General features: G+C 37.3%; 1 protein-coding gene across 2 annotated transcripts in view; it reads left to right on the forward strand.

Annotated features, from left to right (window-relative positions):
* LOC114871342 (protein-tyrosine sulfotransferase) overlaps positions 1 to 20918 on the forward strand; it is a 143879-nt gene that overhangs the window by 81043 nt on the left and 41918 nt on the right. The window contains exon 4 of one of the 2 annotated variants that reach the window (XM_029177114.2): positions 4746 to 4753. The exons of the other annotated variant lie outside the window; for it this stretch is intronic. The gene's annotated coding sequence lies outside the window, so the exon portion shown is untranslated. The remainder of the gene's footprint in view (positions 1 to 4745; positions 4754 to 20918) is intronic. 2 annotated transcript variants of the gene reach the window in all.

Here is a 20918-nt window from a genome sequence, read left to right on the forward strand (position 1 = left end):
TCATAGCTCATATTTAGCTATTTCAATTAACACTAAAAATTGTGTGGAATGCAAAATGATGGTAGGACGCAGAGACGTTGAAAAGAATTGAAGCTTTATAGATCCAAACTAGAATTTATATTTCGCCTCACATAGTCATTGTAACAGGTAACAAGACGTTCCTCTTGACATTTCTGAGACAAGATTCCTGGTTGTTACGTCCGAAGAGTGGTGAAAATGGAACGGAAAAGTCGACGTATCCAACAAGGTTGGTTGAACCTCGAAAGCGACCTTATCGCTTTCCAATAGCAGCGACCACAGGCGTTGCTTGGCATTAACAATTCAACTCTATATTTCCCCGGAGTCAGAGGAACTGGTCAGTTCGGATTCACGGTCTCCTCAGGGAAATACGGTGTTAGTTAATACGGACCGCTACGTGTAACCCTACTCAGCCTTCGACGTTATTCTCATTATTAATGACGTCCCTTTGCAACGGCTGCGACGTCCTTTCCGAGGATGTCACCTCTCGAACGTGATGAAAATGACAATAACGGTTTTATGAAGGAAGCACTCTAAAAGTGTTATGACTCTCCAATGGATAATAAAAATAATTTAAATAATAAATAATTGAGTGGATATAAAAAAAGAAAAAGTAAAAAAAAAAAATAATAATTTCTAAGAGACTGGGATTTGAACTGGCGCACTTCGGATTTGCAATCATGGGCCTAACGGTATTGTTTCATTATCAGTAGGGGTGTGCCGGTATCCATACGTGTCCTGTCGGGTCGGGTAATGTCAAATGGACACTAGCGGGTACCCGAAACATACGTACACTCGGTACTATGAAAAAATTCATGAATTTCCTCTCGTCTTAAATCGATGGAATTTTGTAAAATTCAACTCGCGTATCGCGTCAATCTTATCCGGTTCCCTAAGGAAATTGTGTTCCCTATAATTCGAACAAAAGAGAGACCGTGGTCTTTCCTTCATTGTCTCCGAACATTTCATCCACACTTTATCCTGTTTGCGCAAGCTGTCGAGGCGAGTAAACCGAAACTAACGGCTGGATCCGCTCCATTACGATGGAAGTAGGTGCTAACGACTGACAATTACTTTCGCTCGAGCATGGAAGACCAGTCGGGAAGCACAAACAAACGCGGATTAACGCGTGTCTCGTTAACTTAGGATTAACTTTTACTCCGAATTCTGCGCGTTTATAGGCTGTTTGCACGTTGGATTTCTACCTGCGGACTAAGTTTCTCATTGAAATTTCGTTTATAATTTGTAGCATAGAAAGGGGTGACATTGCCCCCGATGTTATACTTCTTCCTAACATCTGATTCATAATTTAAACGGCTTTAAATATCTGTGTAAAGAATTTATATACGAGCAGGAGGGATTAAAGTTTCTGGGATCTCTTGGCTATCCTTCGAGGACCCCCATAGCTTACAAAGCTTTGCCTCTTCCAAATTACTCCCCTTGGAGAGGTCCTTAATCCGGCACTGCATATAAGTCAGCCAAAACATATTTTCCCATGTTGGTCCAATATTAATTATTATATTATTAGTAATACAGTCATATTACTCTCCGGTTACCATGTTACCACCCTTTTCTGTATTACAAAATAACTATTTCGTTGAAAGAAATATTTCTACCATTGTTCGAATGTATTAAATCGTGATAAAAAATAATTGAACTATATTCAATGATTGGTTTTCAAGATAAAAATTCACGAAGGATAGAAACGAAGGGAAAAGAGCACCGTTAACGCGTCCCTGTATTCAACGTATTCGTTTTCATTTATCGACGACGCGTTCAGTAAAACGACGCTCGAATTTGCATCTTTATCGAGAACAAACTCGATAAACCCTGCTAATCTTTAAAAAATTGCCACGAGAATTGGGAGTAAAACGTTTGGACGTTTTCTTTATCGCGAGCACCGATTCGAGGTGGGTTTTGTTAATCGTTTGAACATTTAATAGAATGTACAATTTATTAGAATGTTATGCATTGATAATCGGAATTTAACAATCCTCGAACGATATTAATTCACGCAGTTTACCGTTCTAGACTTTTTACCCATCTATCTTGTTCGCTCGAAGTGTACAGATTGGCTCGTGTCAATGTTTCAATGTTTGCATCGTGAAATGTTTACCGAACGGCTGATATCGGTGTAATTAATGCCCGATGGTGTATCAAAAGTTATATAAATTTCACGCGATGGTTGAATTTCATTTGCATTGCGGAAACTATTGACAGAAACTGTGCCAATTAATTATACGGCTATTTTGCTCGTTAAACGTCGTTCAAAAGATTTTTTTAGATATTCTTTTTCACGATAAAAGCTGCAATTTATTTCTATATTTCTGGTGTACAGAATTCTTTTTATTTTCTTCGTTCGCAATTGAACCGGTTATTTTGAAAATGGGTCATTTCCGCTCTTTCAATTTCTAAAGAGGAAAAATACACCAAAAATGCATTACATTCCATTACTATTCCAGATAAATTATAGTCATTTTGTATCATTAAATTAAGTGCTATATTAATTATCTATTTTAGTATTGATGACAAGGTGAAAGGTTTAGAAAGTTTTAATTGAATCGAATTACGAGGCGCTAAGATGCTTTCGTTTACACGAATTGTACTAAAATTCGGTCGAAAATCGCGACAGTTTCTTCTAGGAAAAATTAAGTGTCCCGTTTAAGGTTTACAACCAGAGTCCAATGTAATTTCCCGCGAGAACAGTGAATGCTCGGCTTGCGTTGCGACGAAAATACGAAGCATCCGGTAAATCGTACAATGGAAGCTTAAGCCAGGAGAAACAAGATTTTTCTCCCAGGAAAAATACAAATCTACCCTTGCGACTCGTTGTGAATCGCAAGAAGTACGTTCTACCCGGGAAACTGCTGAACACGAGTGTCGAGAGGACCGTTCCTTAAAAGAACAAATTAAACCATCAAACGAAACGATTACGATTCAAGCAGAAAGGTACTCGAAACTCTTTGTAGATATTTGCCAACTTTCGTCGTTATGTTTCTTGCTTCTTCAGTGAAATTTTCCAGTGGAAAACTTTAGAAATTCGTGTGTTGTACAGATTTTGAAAAATACAAACAACGTTTCAGATTTAAATGCATTGAATTTCTGATGAAATATTCGATAAACTATGAATATTTCAAAGTTCAGAAATATAAAAAGGAAACATGTATTTCCCTAGAAAATGAAGAAAATTTCAAATTTGATATTCTAAATAGTTTTCTGAATATTTTCACGTGTGTAAAAATGAAATATCCATTAACCCTCGGACGGCGGACCATGGAGAGAGTCATAATTTTAATTTAACTTCGTGTTTTACACTGTTCAAGGGTTGAATAATTTCTCGTTTATTTTCCGTTACCCTTTCGTTTGCTTTCGTACAAAATTAGATCACTTAATCCCATTAAATCTTCATCTCCCATGGTGCTTTCATTCTAGATAAAAGAGTATTTACCCTTAAAAAGAAAAAGTTACCTTTCGTCTCTGGGTGTATCCTCGTTGCAATTTAATCTGTTCAATGGGTTAATCGATTAGCGTTATAATTCTGTTGGTATAGCGAGGAAGGAGAGAGCAATTACTCGATCCAGACACTGGCAGATTCTCGAGTAACGAGAAAAGACAGCCTCTACGGGGTTGCGAATGTTTCGCGGATCAGGTTGAAACAGTGGCTGTGAAATCTGCACGCTTCATCCCTTCGGGAAGCTCTCGTGTTAAATTTAAAATACATCGCGTACACGAAATAAATCTCTTTCAATTCATGCCAACGATTTTGTTGGAACAACAATTCGCTGATAGGTTTGCCTGGTTTTCTCGCCGCTCCGTAGCCTGGTATGGATAAAAATTTCGCGAAATGTTGAATCCGGTGTTCCGACACGCACGTTTCTCTGCGAAATTCCACTAAAATGTTTCGCTTTTTTTCTCTGTGTACGCAAAGCAACAAAATACTCTATTCGAAACGTGAGCTTTTAGCGCTTAATTAACTTTTTCCACTGTCAATTTCAATCCATAAGGTGGCTGGATAGTATCTTCGAACGACGTGAAACGGGGTTGGAAATAGGGGGGATAAAATTTACATAAATTTGATCCCATAAGTGCCTGGGATAAGTCTAAGAATACCTTATGTCTTATACAGATTACGTTAAGATCCAGAAAATTCTCAAAGCTAATTAAATTTTTTTTTACTATTACTATATGTAAATAGTGTTTGGATTTTATTGTAGCACAGTTAAGGAATCATTTTCTGATACATTTTTATATTTATTTTATACCTGAATATTCCATTGTGATGTATTAAAATAAATTTTTAAATATTATTGATAGATTCCTTAAGTTAAAACTTGTATTTTTTAATTTTTTTCGTCGAATATTATCAAAATACATAAAAATGTTAATAATTTTGAGTATCCCAATGTAAAGTTCAACCTCAAACATGTTAAAGATTATTATACACGTATTGTCTTCACTGATATAATCAATGAGGTCTTCCGTAAGACGTTTTTTGTCGGAAATAATTTCAACAGACTCAAGGAAGAGATACAAGGGTGAGAAGTGGCATTCATAACACGTATTACGAGAGAGCGTTGTAAGATTAAACTGGGATTAAATTACTCGTTCGCTGTAAAGTTCCCTGTGATAAATCGGGTTATCGTTGTCGACCTTAGTTTACCGTCTCTTCACCACCCTCTGACCGCTTGAATAACATGAAAATATTCTTTTTTTTTTCTCTGTTTCAGATCACGAGGTACGTTAACAAGATGTATTATTCATTTCGCAAGCAATCGCAAAAAGATTCGAATTTGTTATTCAATCTTTTCTGGCCATTGGTTAAGGCGCGCCCAGGTGCTTCTCAAGAGGCTATAAAAATGGTAAAACACTTCTGGGCGAATCATAAATCCTCGTTTTACGTGTCTAACCGAGCGGGGCTCGAGTTCTCTTCGCTAACTTACTTACTCCCCATTCATCTTGATCCGATTAAAAAATATTTTGCCCGAATTAAAGTTACGTAAATTCTCGCCGTTTTTTAATAACTGTTTCACGTTTGTAAACCGAGTATTTGGATTAAATGAAATTTTCTTATTCGACTCTTTTAGGATACTTTGATAAGAATCAGATTAACAGATTAATCGGTTTACAGTAAATAATCAAGTCGGTATAAACACTTCGAAATTACCTTTCATGTGAAATTTAATTATGAATAGAGTTGAAAATCATTTTTTTGTATTTTTGCATAAACCTATATAATAGATTTTTTTCGGTCAAAATTAAAAAACCATGCATTTAGAAAAACCTCTCGACAGTTGTGGAACTCGTGCAACATGATCAGCTCTTTAAGCCGAAGTTAAACGGGATCATTTTCAACTGCATTGTTACACGATACGCTTCGTTTGCATTTTCCCGAACGAAATTGCAATTTTCATTACAACGTTCGTTCCCTCACTTTCCCATTTTCGGTTTTAATTAAATTCGACCGAACGGATATCAAGCTACGAAACGTACTTGAAATTATTACCAGGAATACACGTTCGCGCATCTGCAATATTTTTCTTTTAATTCACGTTATTTAAACAATGTAAAATGAAATCCCTACGATCCCGTGAAATTCGACGAGATCTCGCGGACGTTGAAAAGCTCGACTGTTATTTTATCGATAAAATTACGCGATATTTCGCGACACTTCTTCCGTTTCCGTTGTCCCTCCGATCCGGTCGGTTCACGAGGGAATATTTCGACGAATGGATCGACTAGTCACCGCATTTAATATTCATCGTTCGTCATTTATTCCGTGCGAATGGCCAATCGTTGAACGCGAACCGAGATTTCGCGAGGGTGGTGCGCGAAAAGGGGTTAAAACGGGCGCGCCTTCGGCCTAGTTTCCGGTTTTGCCAGGTTTCACCGGCCTCGGGGTCACCTTTCGAGCAGCCTTTCCTGAAGGACCATCGAACCGATGTGATGCTCGATTTCGAATGAAACCGATTGAAATTCTTCCTCTTTGTCCTCTTTGTTCTCTTATTTCTTATCTCATACCCTCTTCATATTACCTCAGAGGAAACTGGACAAGTTCTATTTCAAAACTTCAGGTGGTTTATTTCAAAGAATAAAGATAAAATTCCGAGTCTAGTTTTAAAAATAAAGAATGAAAAATTAATTCTTTATCTTAATTCAAATGTTTGGTGTACTTAAAATAATTAGTGCAATTCAATTTTTAAATTGATAAATGAAATATTTTCGTGTATTTTAATAATCATTATTAAGATTATAAGAAATTATTGATATTGTAATTGAAGCTATTAAAGTTGAGAAATCCAACGTTAGGAGGCTAGTAATTACAGAAGCTTTAGTTCATGGAAAATAGGTACACTTAAGCGTTAATGAATCCCCCGGGGGTGAGACGAGAAAAACGGTGTTTCGCCGTTACCTGGAAGATCATTATTCCGGGAAAGAAAATTCAACGCTTCGAGGAATTTGCAATTTTTATTGCTCGAAATTCTCGTTTCAGAATCGACGACTTTGAAGTCTCTCGGTGTAGGTATACGTTTTTAGTGGTTTCAGAAACTAGCAACGATCAAGAGTGCACGCGTTTATGAAATTGCCCTCAAACCTGCCATTTTTTTGCGCGGTTTTATGTCCGGATAAAGCAGGAACTTTATTACCGACCCTTTTTCACTGGAAAAAGAAACTTCTTTACAAGTTAAATTCAGTAAAAAGTACAGTGGAGTTACTATTAACACTTTTGAGAATTAATTGTTTAATCATTTAAATTATTTTATGTCTGACTATGTATTGCTAATTCTACTGCAACGAGCAAAGTATTAACCGATTATATTAGTACAAATTAAGGAAGAATAATTTTAAAAGAACAGTGTAAAAAGAAAATGAAAATAATGTGAAATACCAGATTAAGTCGAAATTGGGATTCTCTTTATGGTCCGCCATTCGCGGATTGAGAAGGAGCAATTTCTTCAGGTGCCAAATGAATTTGTACATCTAATAAATTCTAAGGATATTCTAAGGAAATATTTGAAGGAATGTCGAATAGCAGAAATTGAAAATAAAAGTGGCAGAAGACTTTCAGATAGTCAAATACCTTCAAAATGTGTTTGAAGGAACATTCACGAGTGGACAGAGAATGCATAAAAGAACAAAGAGCAAAGGACGAAAACTTATTTCCGTAATAGGTTAGAAGGTATTCCATTCTGGAATAGTTTGAGAAAGTTCAAAGAGAACGCGAGAGGAACGCCTAGTCTCTACACCATAGTTCAAGATGGATCACCCTATTTCCTTGTATTTTTATCTCACCCACGTCGACGCCTTTATCTTCTTCCGATGAGAAACTATTCTCACAGGTAATTCACTGGATGGATAGATGATGCACTAAAAGGATCCACGCTAAGAGATGGCAAGGTAAACGATAAGAAATCGTCTTTCACGTTCGCGCAATTTAACACATTCTTTCCTTGGATGATCGCGTGTCAGGAAACGCGTTTGTCAGATGAAGATCAGCTCGTTTATCGTTCGTTTCGAAAATCATTCTTATGAAACGACGAATCCATTGAGAAGTAGGATGTTAGAGAACGTGGTTCGATCTTCCTTCGTAGCTTCGCGACGAGATAGGAACTTGAAAATTTTTCATTTTTTTCCCCACTTATCACGCTGAAATCCAGGGTACCAGCTGTATATTTTATTGTCCATTTGAAGTAGATAATATTACTCACTTGGGTTCGAAAGTGTTAACCCTTCTCTTAAAAAATAAGGTATAATATTTTGAATTTACAGTTACATGGGTCTATAGAGGATTAACTTAAATTGACTTTTAATTTCAAAATAGTAAATGTACATATATTTATGATAAATCTTAAATGACCCCCTTTACGTCGTAAATTTCAAAAGTATCATAATCGCTAGATATATTCCCCAATAATGTCATATCGTATGAAATAACTTCCTGGCTGGATTCTATAATCGGTTTTGCTGGAAGCAAGCACCGAAAATTGTCCGAAATCTATTCGTTGTTATCACCTCCAGGACAGGGCCACCGTTACGTGTTATGTTAGAGGATTAAGTGGCAAAATAGTAGTCCCTCAGAGCTGGTTCTTCTCTCCGACACACATAGAATCAAGCGAATTATCATAGTCCAACTGCAGTTAGCTGTTAGCGAGCATGCCACTTCGTTATCGCTGTTAAACTAAATTAAACCGGAAAACACGAGCACGGTGAGCGTAGTCGACAGAGTATTCAGGAGTTGTACGATAGATGTGTGTCTCGAATAATTTCAAAGTTTTATTGTTCTAAAACCGTGTTATCGAGCACTGAAATCTGGGAGAGTAGTGTTTTTTTATTTCAATCAGAATAATATAAATTATTAATCAAGAAATAATTTTTTAATCTCAAAGTTTGAACGAAGAATTCTTAATTACCAATTTAATAATATTCAGAATATCATTTCTTCTTTCATTTGCCTAAATTAACACTTTAATGTGTCTGTGATTTTAATATTAAACTTTTTACATTATTTACGAAATAAATGTTTTATGAGGAAAAATAAAAGAAAAAGGAGTAGAACTTCGGAAATTTTTGACGACAATACTTTTTATAAATATTGAGGTTCGACAACTTCCAATACGTCACTTCCTGGATCTTCAAAATAACATGTATGGGTTCGACAAGCAACGAGGACTATCTTGAAATTGTATTGCCACAAATGATCGAACCCGTGTCAATGTCCTCGACATGGGATCTTGACAAATATTCCCTTCTGATTCAACAAATTTCTTTCCTCAAGGTTTCTTGTTCTATCACCCTAAGGGACAAGAAATTCCTCGAAAAATATGCTATCCGGAGTACACCAACTTGAACCTACGGGCAGGAAGTATCCTATTATTCGAACTACGTATTCTTTGATCGATCTGAACTTCCACGATGGATCTGGGAAGTTTTATTTCCGAAAGAAGAAAGTGTTCTCGTGTCACGGTTAATACGCTTCCCAGGAAAATTTATGAGCGAGAAATGGAAATCTCGAATGCACGATGAACTCTTTTCATGCAAGGAAATCTCCTCGAGGATGGAGAATAGAGGTAAACGAGAAGTATGTGTACTTATAACGTATGCGTGTCTCTTTATATTCTCTTTTATTTCAGCCGTTATCGATACTCGGCTGGAATTCTTCCGAAATTGCTCTCGCGTAACGTTTATTTTTAAAATGAAACGCGTCAAAGACCGCGAAAGACAAACTGGAATCTCTGAACAAAAGAAAAAGAAAAAGAAAAAAATGATTAGGTCCGTGCATAAAAATATTTGTATAGTATAATGCTAGTATTATCGACTAATTTTCAAATTGCACTCTGCATTCAATAGAGTAGATCAGCAGTTATCAATCTTTCATTGATATTTCATTTTTTTAAATTTTTTTTTAAATTGAAGCATTGAATAGTTAGCTCTGACTCGAAAAAATCATAGGCGAAGGGGTTAATATTAAAACAAAATACTATAATTTATAAGTATTAAATATTATAAATTTAACGTGGAACTGAAAAATTTGAACAAGATAAATATGAATTGAAATTCTCCCGCGTACTTATAAAATAGCAAATGATAAACTTAAATGAGAAATCACGTTTGAATAGGTGATTTTGTATCCCTTCTTCGCACACACATCACGTGTCGACGATTTCGAAGGAACATAAATGGCGCGCACTCTAAAAGTTAGTACGAGGAGAATAAAGCAGGCATAGGTGGCATCGCGAGTATCCCTCTTATTTATGCAGCCACGAATCTGATACGAATCTAGTACATTCATTCGATCCGCTCGAACACGCGGAGCATCGAGAAGAATTCGAGGCAGAACGGGAATCCGTGAAAGGAGCAGGATTTCCTGCGCTCCGGCACGAGATGATTCGCGGTATTTTTCACGGGTTAAATCGTTACCCAAGACCGTTCGTCTTCGCGATACTCGCGATTCTTCGTAAGAAAAATGGAAAACTGATCTCTTCGTGGGCTACCGTGTTTCATCATCGTGAAACGAGCATCCGAGCGTGATTCATAGATCACGATAAAGAAGTGAAATCCGTTGTGAGTTGTCGATCGAACACGCAGAGACTAAATGTTAGAACGTCGATACGCTGAGTTGCATCTTCTTTCTTCTCTAATGATGCAACAGAATTCTTTTTATTAATGCAGCGTCGATTCTTGAATTATGTTTCGGGTACCCGAATAAATTTATGTGCTGGAGAAACTCTCGGGGTTCTGCTCGAATTCGAAAAAGAATTCCCGATCCGATACCCGCGCATCCCTAATTATATTATTATTCAGATAAAAATGACCTACTTTTAATATTTGTTTTTCAAGTTATCTCAAAATTGATGACTTTTTAATTGTGTCACTATTCTTGCAAACCATTATTGCACAAATGGGAATTTCTCCGTCACAAATAAATTTGGAAGTTCATTATCAGTACTCTATAATTAATCGAGCGAATTCGAAGTATATAAACAACGTTCCAGCCATACATTGGACAATCGATTTCGAAAAGCAAAGAACCACGTGAAACGAAGCATGCGCGACCAATAAATTCAACGTGCCAACGCAAAGTTCGGTATTGCAGTTTTCCAATTGCGTGACGTAACGCAATGGATGCAATTTTATTCTCCGTCCATTTAGTCGAATCATAAAAATTGTCGGGACGATGAAACGGGTACCGCGTGGTATTCGTTAAAATTTGGAATACCGATAAAAAGATAACTATTTTAACCAACTATTTCTCACTACAATTTTGCTATCCAGAAAGTGAAAATGGTATCTGAAACTTTTTTTCTCTCGAATATTTTCTACAGGATTTTAACCCAACCTGAACAAATTTAACTTACCCTAATCTAACCTGTTTTTATGAGAATGGAGGAAATGCGTTTACATACGTTGTACACAGAACCGCAATGGGTTATAATTTTCAAACTTAATAATTAACCTTTTGCACTAATTGAACATTATCGAAAAGTTTGGCTAAAATTTCGCCCGCCAAAATCCACGAGCCAAGGTTCCTTCGTTCAACGTATGTACAATCTCAGCAGCCTAATCTCCCAGCAATGGATGACCCAGGCGAGTAGCCAAGAGTTTGTTTCGTAAATGGTTCGGTTCGATAACGTACGTGTTCCCAAGTTCCTAGTTCGTAAAACGCTCAATTTAGAGGGTTTGAAAGTTACGAAGCTCGTGTCGACGATTCGACGATACACGTTAAAAAAGGAGGATGGGTAGAGTTGGGTGTAAAAAAAAAAAAAAAAAAAAAAAACGGTAGAACACTCGTTGCCAAAAAATTTACAGTTCGCCGACAGAATAGCTGAGCCGTAAATATTTTTCCTGGTCGACGACCCACGAGAATTATTTCCTCTCTCTTTATGTTTCCCACTCTAGTATGCAAGCCACCGTGGTCGCCCTGTATATCTCGTAGCCTTTTGCGGCTTGCAACGACTTCTTCCATCGACCTGGAATCTCCTCTCTCGTTCGCCCAGATTTCATTCAATCTCCTACCTAACCAAGCCGAGAAATGAAATTCCTTTTTTTTTCCCTTTCTTTTCTATACTCATCGGTCCGTGCGGTTGCATCGGTTTTTACATTGTGACTCCGGGCTTCACGGTGCTCGATTCTTCACTCGGGACATACAGTTCACGGGTCACATCGAAATATACACGAGTGCCTATGATTTCGTCGAATGGACACGAATCAGTGATTTTTCGATGAAACGGCTGTTCCGTGAAACGGATACGAATCATTGATTCATCGATTAATCGTCGATGGAAACATTCGGGGTCAATCGCGAAGGAGGACTTTGATGAATAATATGCAACAGTGCTTTGATTGTCAGTCAGTGAAATTTTAATACATTTTCCTTGTACATTTGGGAAAATTGTTACAGCTAATGAGCACCTATTATTTGTACTTTAGTGTGTTCAAATTTTCGAGAGAAAAAATAGTGAATTTTAGGGTTGTTACCCCTAATGATCGGACAAATTTATTTGCTGGACAAACTGTTACGAAAAATTCCTCTAATAATTTGATTCCATGCATTCTTCAAAATTCCTAGCATTCTTGTACTTTGAATTCTAACGAATACCAAAATTAAACGACACAAATACAGGCCAAGAACAGAATCTGTCGCGTTCAATTTTAGAAGTTAAATAAAAGCCATTCTCGAGACGATGCAACGACGGTTTTCCCAGCTTTCATCCGAGCTTTTCTTTCGCAATCGATGCATTCATCGATCGACTATGAAATGTGACCGAGCAGAATGTTCTGTCGTTGATTAATTGTTTCTCGAAGGGGGAAAAAGGTGTAGATAACAGAAAGGCTTCGGGTGGATGTAAGAAATCGGTGAAACTATTCGTTCTATCCGGAGTTTTTACAACTTCCTAACAAACGTTGAAAGAATATTGTGAACGCGGAAGAACGCCAGCCTCTGACATCTTTTTCTCGGATTTCTTTTTTTCACGATGAAGGAAGAAAAATTAGAGCCTCGTGGATCACCCTCCGCAACACTTGAAATTTTACTGCCCCCAATCCGGATACTGAATTTCTCGCGCGAGGAATTACAAATGGAGACGTTATTGAACGTAGCTGAAATGCCGGGAAATTTACGGTCGGTTGACAGAATTTTACGAGTCTAACTTGGAATGCTCGCGAGATTGGAATCAATTATTAGAAGAGAACAGTGTAAGAAAGAATTCAGTAACTTCAAAATTAAAAAACATTGCATTATTTTTTTGAAAGTTTCATCTTCAAATAGAAGAGGAGGTAGGAATATGAACTGGGGTGTTATTAGGGTGCCACCATTAAAAGTAAAATTTATCTAAAATTTAATTCATTAATTATTTCTTATTTTTGAAATTTCTCATTACAATTTTTTCATTATCTTTGGTGTCTGAATAATTTTGAAATTTCACATCAATTATTAAATTTTAAAATACAAAGTCTGTAGAAAGTCTGGTTCATATCACCACTACGTTTTCTCCACTTTTTTGACAAGATTTCTTTAAAATAAATTAATAGCTGTCATTTTCATCCTTCCCGATTTTTAAATCTTTAACTTTCTTTTCTCCGAAATAAGGAAAGTTTGTCCTCTTCCTCTATACATCCCGATTATATCTGGAAGTGTAAGGAAGCAGTTGCAACTGAAAATCGAAGACTATTTTTCACATTAGGTCAATAGGAACCACGAGGTGGGGTGATCCTTCTGGTTAGGACGCTTTAACGCGAGTCTTGCCCTGGCATACGAGCGAAACGGCAAAAACAATAGACCGTCCCGAGCACGCGGCAGGATTTATGCCAGGCTTCCGTTGAAAATTTCAACCCCCTTTCGCCAGATATTAACACTTGTCATGTGCACTCTGCAACGCTGGCAAGGAAACATAGCTAACCTGGCCGCTTTTGACTTTGATGAAGCTTCCTCGATCCGTTCCATGCTATTGCTGGACATCGTTTATTCCTGGATGATCAATTTGTTGCTAATTCCTTCAGTTACTGGCTTCATCTTGCAGTGATGAATAATGGGAAAATTTGAATCTTCACTTGGAATTATAGACAGTCTAACAATTCACTGCTGTTGAAGTCATCCATTTAATATAGCAGTTCATTTGTTGATTAATCCTTGAACAGTGGAGCCTGGATCAATTGTGATCCAAACTTACAAAAGTTATACGAGGGTATTTAATGTAAAATTAATATATAATTTTTAAGCGAAAGGGTTTCAAATATTCGAAAGATATTTTTTAAAGGAGCAATGTAAAATTCAGAAAAATTCTGTTTTTGACAAACGGTCAAACTGTATCTTCGTTATTAAATAGATTGATTTGAAGAAGAAATTAGTCATATTAGGAGGGTGGATTTGAAAACGATAGCTCTTCAATTTGACCCTAAGCTAAGCGGCAACAGGACATTGTTCACGGACACAACCCTATCCTAATTGCCCTGGCATTGTTCGAAATCGTGGGAAGCACGAGTCGGGTTCGTTAATTATTTAGCATTCGATCGATCTCACGTACCGCTTGGCAAACATACTGCGTTAAAACATTGTTTACTTTGAACAATAATGCGCCATGGTAAACGTTGCGGCAAAATGATATTCGCCACGTTTGCACGGTTGTTATTCATTGGTTGATTAAACCATTAAGCGAATGCGTTGAATTTCCCTTCTGGATATCACATGGGACTCTCTGTATCCTCCGGGATAAACATTTTGTATTATTTGCTTTAAATCTATTACTGTGGTTATTTATAACAGAAAAAGCTTCAAAAATGCTGAGAGTCTTTTAAAATTCATTTGCTGGGTTCTGTTCAAATTGAATCGTTTAAAAAGTAACTATGTACCAGAGTTGAATAAAATATATGTAGATAGATTTTATTGGACAAAAAACATGCAAACTAGATGAGAATACGTTGTAGGGTTTTCTGGAAAATTCCCGTTGGAAAATGGAACGTCAACAACAGAGAGAAATCGACCATACGATTCTTGAGAAGAGATTTAATTGGTCGTTAAGCGACCGTTCGTTTCGACCCGATAGGACACCCTTCTTGTTCAATTAACGCTAATTACACTTAATTACGATAATAACGATGTACGGGCACCGATCCTTCTGCAAAGTAATAATGAAATCGTGCAGCTACATTGACGATCGAAAGTCTTAATACTTAATCGTTTAATTGGTACATTTCATTTTTAGAATATTCGTGTTATGGTACATACAGCTACTCTCATTATTACTTGGACATTATTGAACTTCAAGCATTGATAGATTTTGGATTTGATAGATGAAGGTTTTTGAAAGGACAGATTCTTAAATTTGAAATTTGTATTTTCTAATTTTTCTCGTCGGATACTATTAGAATATAAATATCTCCCTTATTATTGGTCATATAAAATAAACTTCCAAGGATAAAGTTATATTTCAAACGACTGGCGTTTTAAAGAATTTATTCTTAAGATCATTTTTCACATGATTGCAACGTCACCATTATCTTACCCTGAATAAAAAGTGCAATAATTTTGTATGCTTTAAAGGGAAGCCTAAATTTTAATTATCTTTATCTTAGAATGAATCGAAGCACCGTTGTATAACACTGGATCACGATCGACAGGAACATTTCGCAAGAACCTAGACTCTAGATTCTAAAGCCTAAGTTCTCTCTATTTTCAAGTAGAATAAGACGCCTCCAGGATAGCGGCTGTTACTAATCAAGCAGTCAAACACGAGCATCGCTCTATCATTGCCAAATTAACATCCGCGACCTGGTTCGAGCCGCAAGATGTGCACGCTTTGAAACGTTCTCACGATATCGATCCATGCCGGGAGAGGAGTCTTCTATTAGTCAGTGGAACCGTTGAAATAAGGGTAGACTTTAAGGAGCGTGGCTGTAAGGAAGGCGGGTACCCGTGAGTCGTTAATGAATTATTCAGACGATGATTTGCATGAACTGGTGCAAACGTCAGAGTTGGTTTCGGTTTCGGGATGGTTCTACTAATGGCCTGGTTTTTGCGCTTCGTCGACGGTGTGTCGTATGTCGTCAGCCTTAAAAACCAACTCTCCAGTCGAGGTTTATTATGTTTACGCAGGTAAATATAATACGTACCGGGAGATGATGAATAAATAAGCCCGAGGAAATGGGCTGTTTCAGTGGAGTCACGGAAAGACGAGAATTGTATTCGTGGTATTAGAGTAGGGTCACTGAGGAAGTAATAAGGCGGGCAAGATTAACCCTTTCAATACGGCGAAAAAATTCGAGTGCGCCTCATTACCGGGAATAGTTATTTCTCCACCAGGTGATTATTATCAAGATAAAATAATTTCTCTGCCTGAAAGGCTGAATGTCTGGGACAGCATATATCCCGTCCGGTGTGAAAGGGTTAAGGTATGTTTTTTTTTTCTCGGAGTACTTTCTTAATCTGATTTATAACTCTCATGCGACCCATCGTCGCAATGATACCCCTCATCACTGATCGTTAATCGTAATAAGTCCGACTGCCCTCAGGTGCCCGGGCGGGCAACCTGCCCGAGCATGCCTGTATCAGAGGGAAAATTTAGAAAATTGAAAAGACGGATTTAATTTTGCCCTCACTCAGTATCCCCACAGCGTATCCCGCAGTGATCTTCGTTCATTCTTCCCTGCCTTACGACTGAAGCGCACCTGTTGAGCTTATTAACAAAGTGGCCGTTTATCGGCGAATCGCCCTTTAAATTCCCAGCTTTTCGTTACCAATATCCATTCTACGAGGAAAATCCCTAATTCTTATCAGTCAGATCCTCGCACGTTGTTCGATCAACATAGAGAATTGATTCACTTAATAAGGAAATATTTGAGCTGCTCTTGGCAGGAACTCGTGTGGATTTAATTTAACCGAGTCAACGATGTAAGACTGCCAACCAATTGGATTTCCTTTCTAAAATAGTAATCGCTCTTTTGTATCTCGTTTCGGGTGCAAACTGTAGACATAGTACTTATACTTTATGTACATTTCTAATTGCGCCTTCTATCAAATTCGTGACTTTATAAGATGGCCTACTTCGCGGAACGCACGAGCGGGTTCATTGTTCATTAGAATTAGATGATGGAAAAGCGAACGGAGAGGAGAAGGAACAAGCGTGAAGATAACGCGAGTTTCCTGGGCTTTTGTGCCAACGATCATTCCCAGCAACACCTAAAGCAACTCTACGCAGGGATTTAATTAGAGAGGTCGTACGAGGATGGATCTCTTTGATGGAAATACTGGGCTGGTATAGTTGACGCATAAACTCGACGGCTCTGTTTCTCCTATCCAAGTTGCCGTTGCGGGGGCGTCGGATAACTGTCTCTTTGTCCCCAAAGCCGGGTTCGTACGCGTAAAAGAGTCATCATTGATACTCAAAGGTACCTCGAATCTTAATTTCATTTCTCTTCCTATCAGACTATAATGAAATTGCGTTAGAAGCGACGAACCAGGCGAAATAATGTAGAGTTTCAAGAGGAGAAGTTTTCTTTCTCCCTCGAGTACGTTTTTAGCAATTTTAGTTTCGTACGAAAATAGAAAATTTAGTAGGAAAAGAGGAACTCACCTTTGCATCTGAGTGCCTTAATTTCAATTAATTATTCATAATAGTATTCTGAAATTCTGTTTAATCGAGATGCGAATCGAACCGGTTATTGAACAAAAGCAATTTATCTTTCTCAGCTCTTGACACCTGTTTCTAAAAGTTCAACGTACCGTTGTCATTCAAAGAAGATTACCCGTGTCTGCTTCGTCCCCGTTAATTTTCCAGGACGTTTTAAACGGTATAACCAGAACGTTAACTACGAACCACGATGAACGAAAAGATCGAATCGCATTCGACGTGTACAGGTTGTTAAAAGACAGTAAACATTTCCTCTGCACGAGATTTCGGTGCCGCCGTATGGCATGACAAATCGGTTTTATGCATTTTCCTCCTGTCTTTTTACGATTATCGATTACCATTTCATCGGAAATGCTATTGTGTCAATTGTTCTTACATTCACATTATTTTATCGATGCTTCAATGAACAATCGTTCATTGAAGGGGCTTTTTAAAAAGCTTTTCAAATTAATGTTTTATTGGGAAAAATCGAGGATTTCCTGGGAATTGTTAAATATACATTGAAAGAACATTATTCGTTTAGCTTTTAATGATTTTTAATCATTTGTACAGTAATGTGTTTACAAAAGAGTGAATACAAAATGTACTATTCTGGAGGAATTAATTTATTTTTCATTTGTATGTTTTTATTAGCGTAATTATGAAACTCATATTTCTTCATAAAATTACTTAAAGTAGGGAATGTAATTTTGCTTTTAAGAATTTTCAATTTTGTATTGAAGATTCAGCGAAATGGAATAAAATTTATGGAATCATTTGGAGAATATCTGATTGAAAAGTATAGGTCAGAGGAATTCCTTTGAACCACAAAATTGCTCGTTCCTTTGATGATAGATGGGTGTTGAGCTGTCGAATGCGTGAAGATGTCGAAAAAAAGTCGAAGCTCAAAGGGAGGAAAGAAGAAGTGGATAAAAACGGGGTAATATTACGACGCGGAAAGGGCGGTTGCTCGATGTGGGAAGCCACGGTTCTTTTTGCTTGCGGCATCGTCGAGTTCTTAATTAAATTCACCCATCCTCCGGTTTGCAAAAGGAAAAGTCTCGAGGAAAAGTAGTCACGAGCTCGCGAATTAAAGCTTCCACGCGATGAGAGGCGGCGATCGTTTGATTTCTGTTCAGGAAAGTGTCAAACTTTAGTGAGATCTAGTTTCCATCAAATTAAATTGAAAATGTTTTATAAACATGAGAGAAATCATTTTCTCTCAAGGAGTATAAATTAAAAATGTTTCAAATTAAATAAGATGAATATTCTAAGCCAACTGCATCCACTCTAAACTAATACGTTTAGTAACAAATTTTTTGTTTAATATTAAGTCTGATTTGCTTAATTTCTTTATTTTCAACAACTGATCTGAAATTTTCAAATATATCCTGGTATTTATTATAACAGGCTCCGCTGTTCACAGGTTAATTTCTTAATAAGGGAGGACAGCTGAGTTCTTTGAACCCCCTAGATGCATTATTGAAACTGATACTCTTACGAAAATAAATAACCAATATTTAATTAATGAATAAATACAGATTTAAACATCATTTGTTTGGACTGCAAGACATATCGCGTTTGTCTGTAAATAATTAAACGATCATATATCTGCATGACAATTACAGAGTGACGAAATTCGTGCTATACAACGATATACAATATATGTACCATGACAGACGGTTCCGTTTTCATACGAATAAACAATAAATTACAAACAATTGCGTCGATTCGTCGGTCCCGAACGACGTTTCGCCAATGTTTCGAAATGGCAAGCGTTAATATCCACGTGTTATCGTCGTCGTTACGCGCGAAACCGATAAAAGAGGCCATTTCGGGAATATAATTAATTGGTTTTCCAGTGATTTCGCAGTTGTGGCGATCGATGTGTCGCCAAATTGCAGCGTGATGCCGATGTCGAATGAAAAATTGATGCTTTTAAATCGGTTGCTTCGCTGAACGCCCATATTTTGTTAATGTACGAAATACAGTGAAGATTTGAAACGAAAAAAAAAAGAAAAAAAGATCCTACTAGTCGATATTTATACGCAGAAACTTGGTATCGTAGAGGGCACCGTAAGGGAACCGGAAGTACAGAGTAGTACAACTGGATCAACCGGGGAGAATCCCTATTTATGGGAACTATTTCGACATACGTGCACCGGATATCCTCCCTAGGTGTCGTTCTCCATAAAACATTGAAATCCTCAATGGTAGCAAAATCAATAGTATTGGCGATAGATCGAAGCTTTATTTTGTCGAATAAAAGTCTGTTCTTAATAACGAGACTTGGAACGATGCCTTTGAATCCTCTCCACTTGACAAATTTTACTTCCCTCCGACATTGTTATTTTTACAAAATGAGAGTAATTAAAAATATTTTGAGAAATCTCCGACACATTTGTCATTTCTGTTAGTAGTTTTGTTGAATTGGACGGTTCTAATTGCATAATTACCAGCTTTCAATCCCCGAATCTTGTATACATCTGAAACTATTGTATTATGTAGGCATTTTCTCTCCAATTACGCTAATATCTCAGAGATTTAAGCATGGGTTGAATTGAAATACCCGGAAACGCTGAAGAGGATTCGAGCAAAACGCTAGAGGGAACGGAGCCAACTTGCCAACAATTCGATGCTGATTTAGCAGATGTTAAGTCAGAATTTGTGGTGAGTTTATGGAAACGTTATTTTTGAGGGATTTTTTTTTCATTTATACTGTCTGGGTTAATCGAGACACAAACTTACAAAGTTAAATATATAATTTTTAAACGAAACAGTTTCATATGTTACGAAATTAATTAATTAATTTCTTAATTAACGACGTTTAAAAATTTTGTTATTCCTAAGAAACTATTTTACCAGTTAAGGATTAATGTCAAGGATTAAGTGAAACTCATGGAAGAAGTTTTAAAAATAAAAGAATTTGTTCCGAATATTAGAAAACAATAACAAAGGGAGAGGAAACAGGGTGTGATTGTTGTCGCCGAGGGTAAATAAAACACGTAGTATTAGATTTTAAAAAGAAGAATCAAAATAAATGAATTTATTAAATCAATGAAAATAATGATTTTAATCTTTAGAGGATACCGGCCGTAAAAAACCCCAGTCTCAAGTGAGGAAAAAGCCTGGTTCCTTGAACAAAATAAATTACCACAAAATAAAAAGAAAGTACCAAACAAAATAATTGTAATATAAAAAAAGCAAACTTATGATCTAGAGATTAACTATTACTTGAATGATCATTCAAAAACTTATACTATCGCACGCCAGAGCTCTGTACAAACCGCACTCGGATGACACCTCGCCAACGCCGCAGCCAATCGTCGTGGTCCTTGTTACAACAAATTCCTGGTCACAGGAGGCGTTCCCCAAGTGGGAACAAATAATCGTGATCACACGAAGTTCAAATTGCAACTAGTGCATTTCCTGATCACAGGACACGTTCCCCAAGTGGGAACAAAAAATGACCGTGATCACACGGTCCCAAATCGCACTCAGTGCTTCCCAAACTAAGGACACACGCCCGATTCAACTTGCGCACGTCAACCGATCGCCACCGATACAGTTAAATCAAACAAAACACACCAAAAAACTCAAACACAAAAAGCAACAATTCAATGCGTAGAAGTCCCTGACCCTCGTCAGAATGAATCAGGCCCAGTCCCGGACCGTCCTTTACACCCCCACACTGCACGCGCCTGCGTATTGCAGCGTGACGCTGACACGCTTGCTCTTCTTCTCGGGGCGCCAAATTCAAAGCCTACCGCTCAGTCCAATAAAAGAAAAAAAGTCGCGAAA

The sequence above is a fragment of the Osmia bicornis genome, chromosome 12 (genome assembly GCF_907164935.1).
Source record: "Osmia bicornis bicornis chromosome 12, iOsmBic2.1, whole genome shotgun sequence".
NCBI lineage: Eukaryota > Metazoa > Arthropoda > Insecta > Hymenoptera > Megachilidae > Osmia > Osmia bicornis.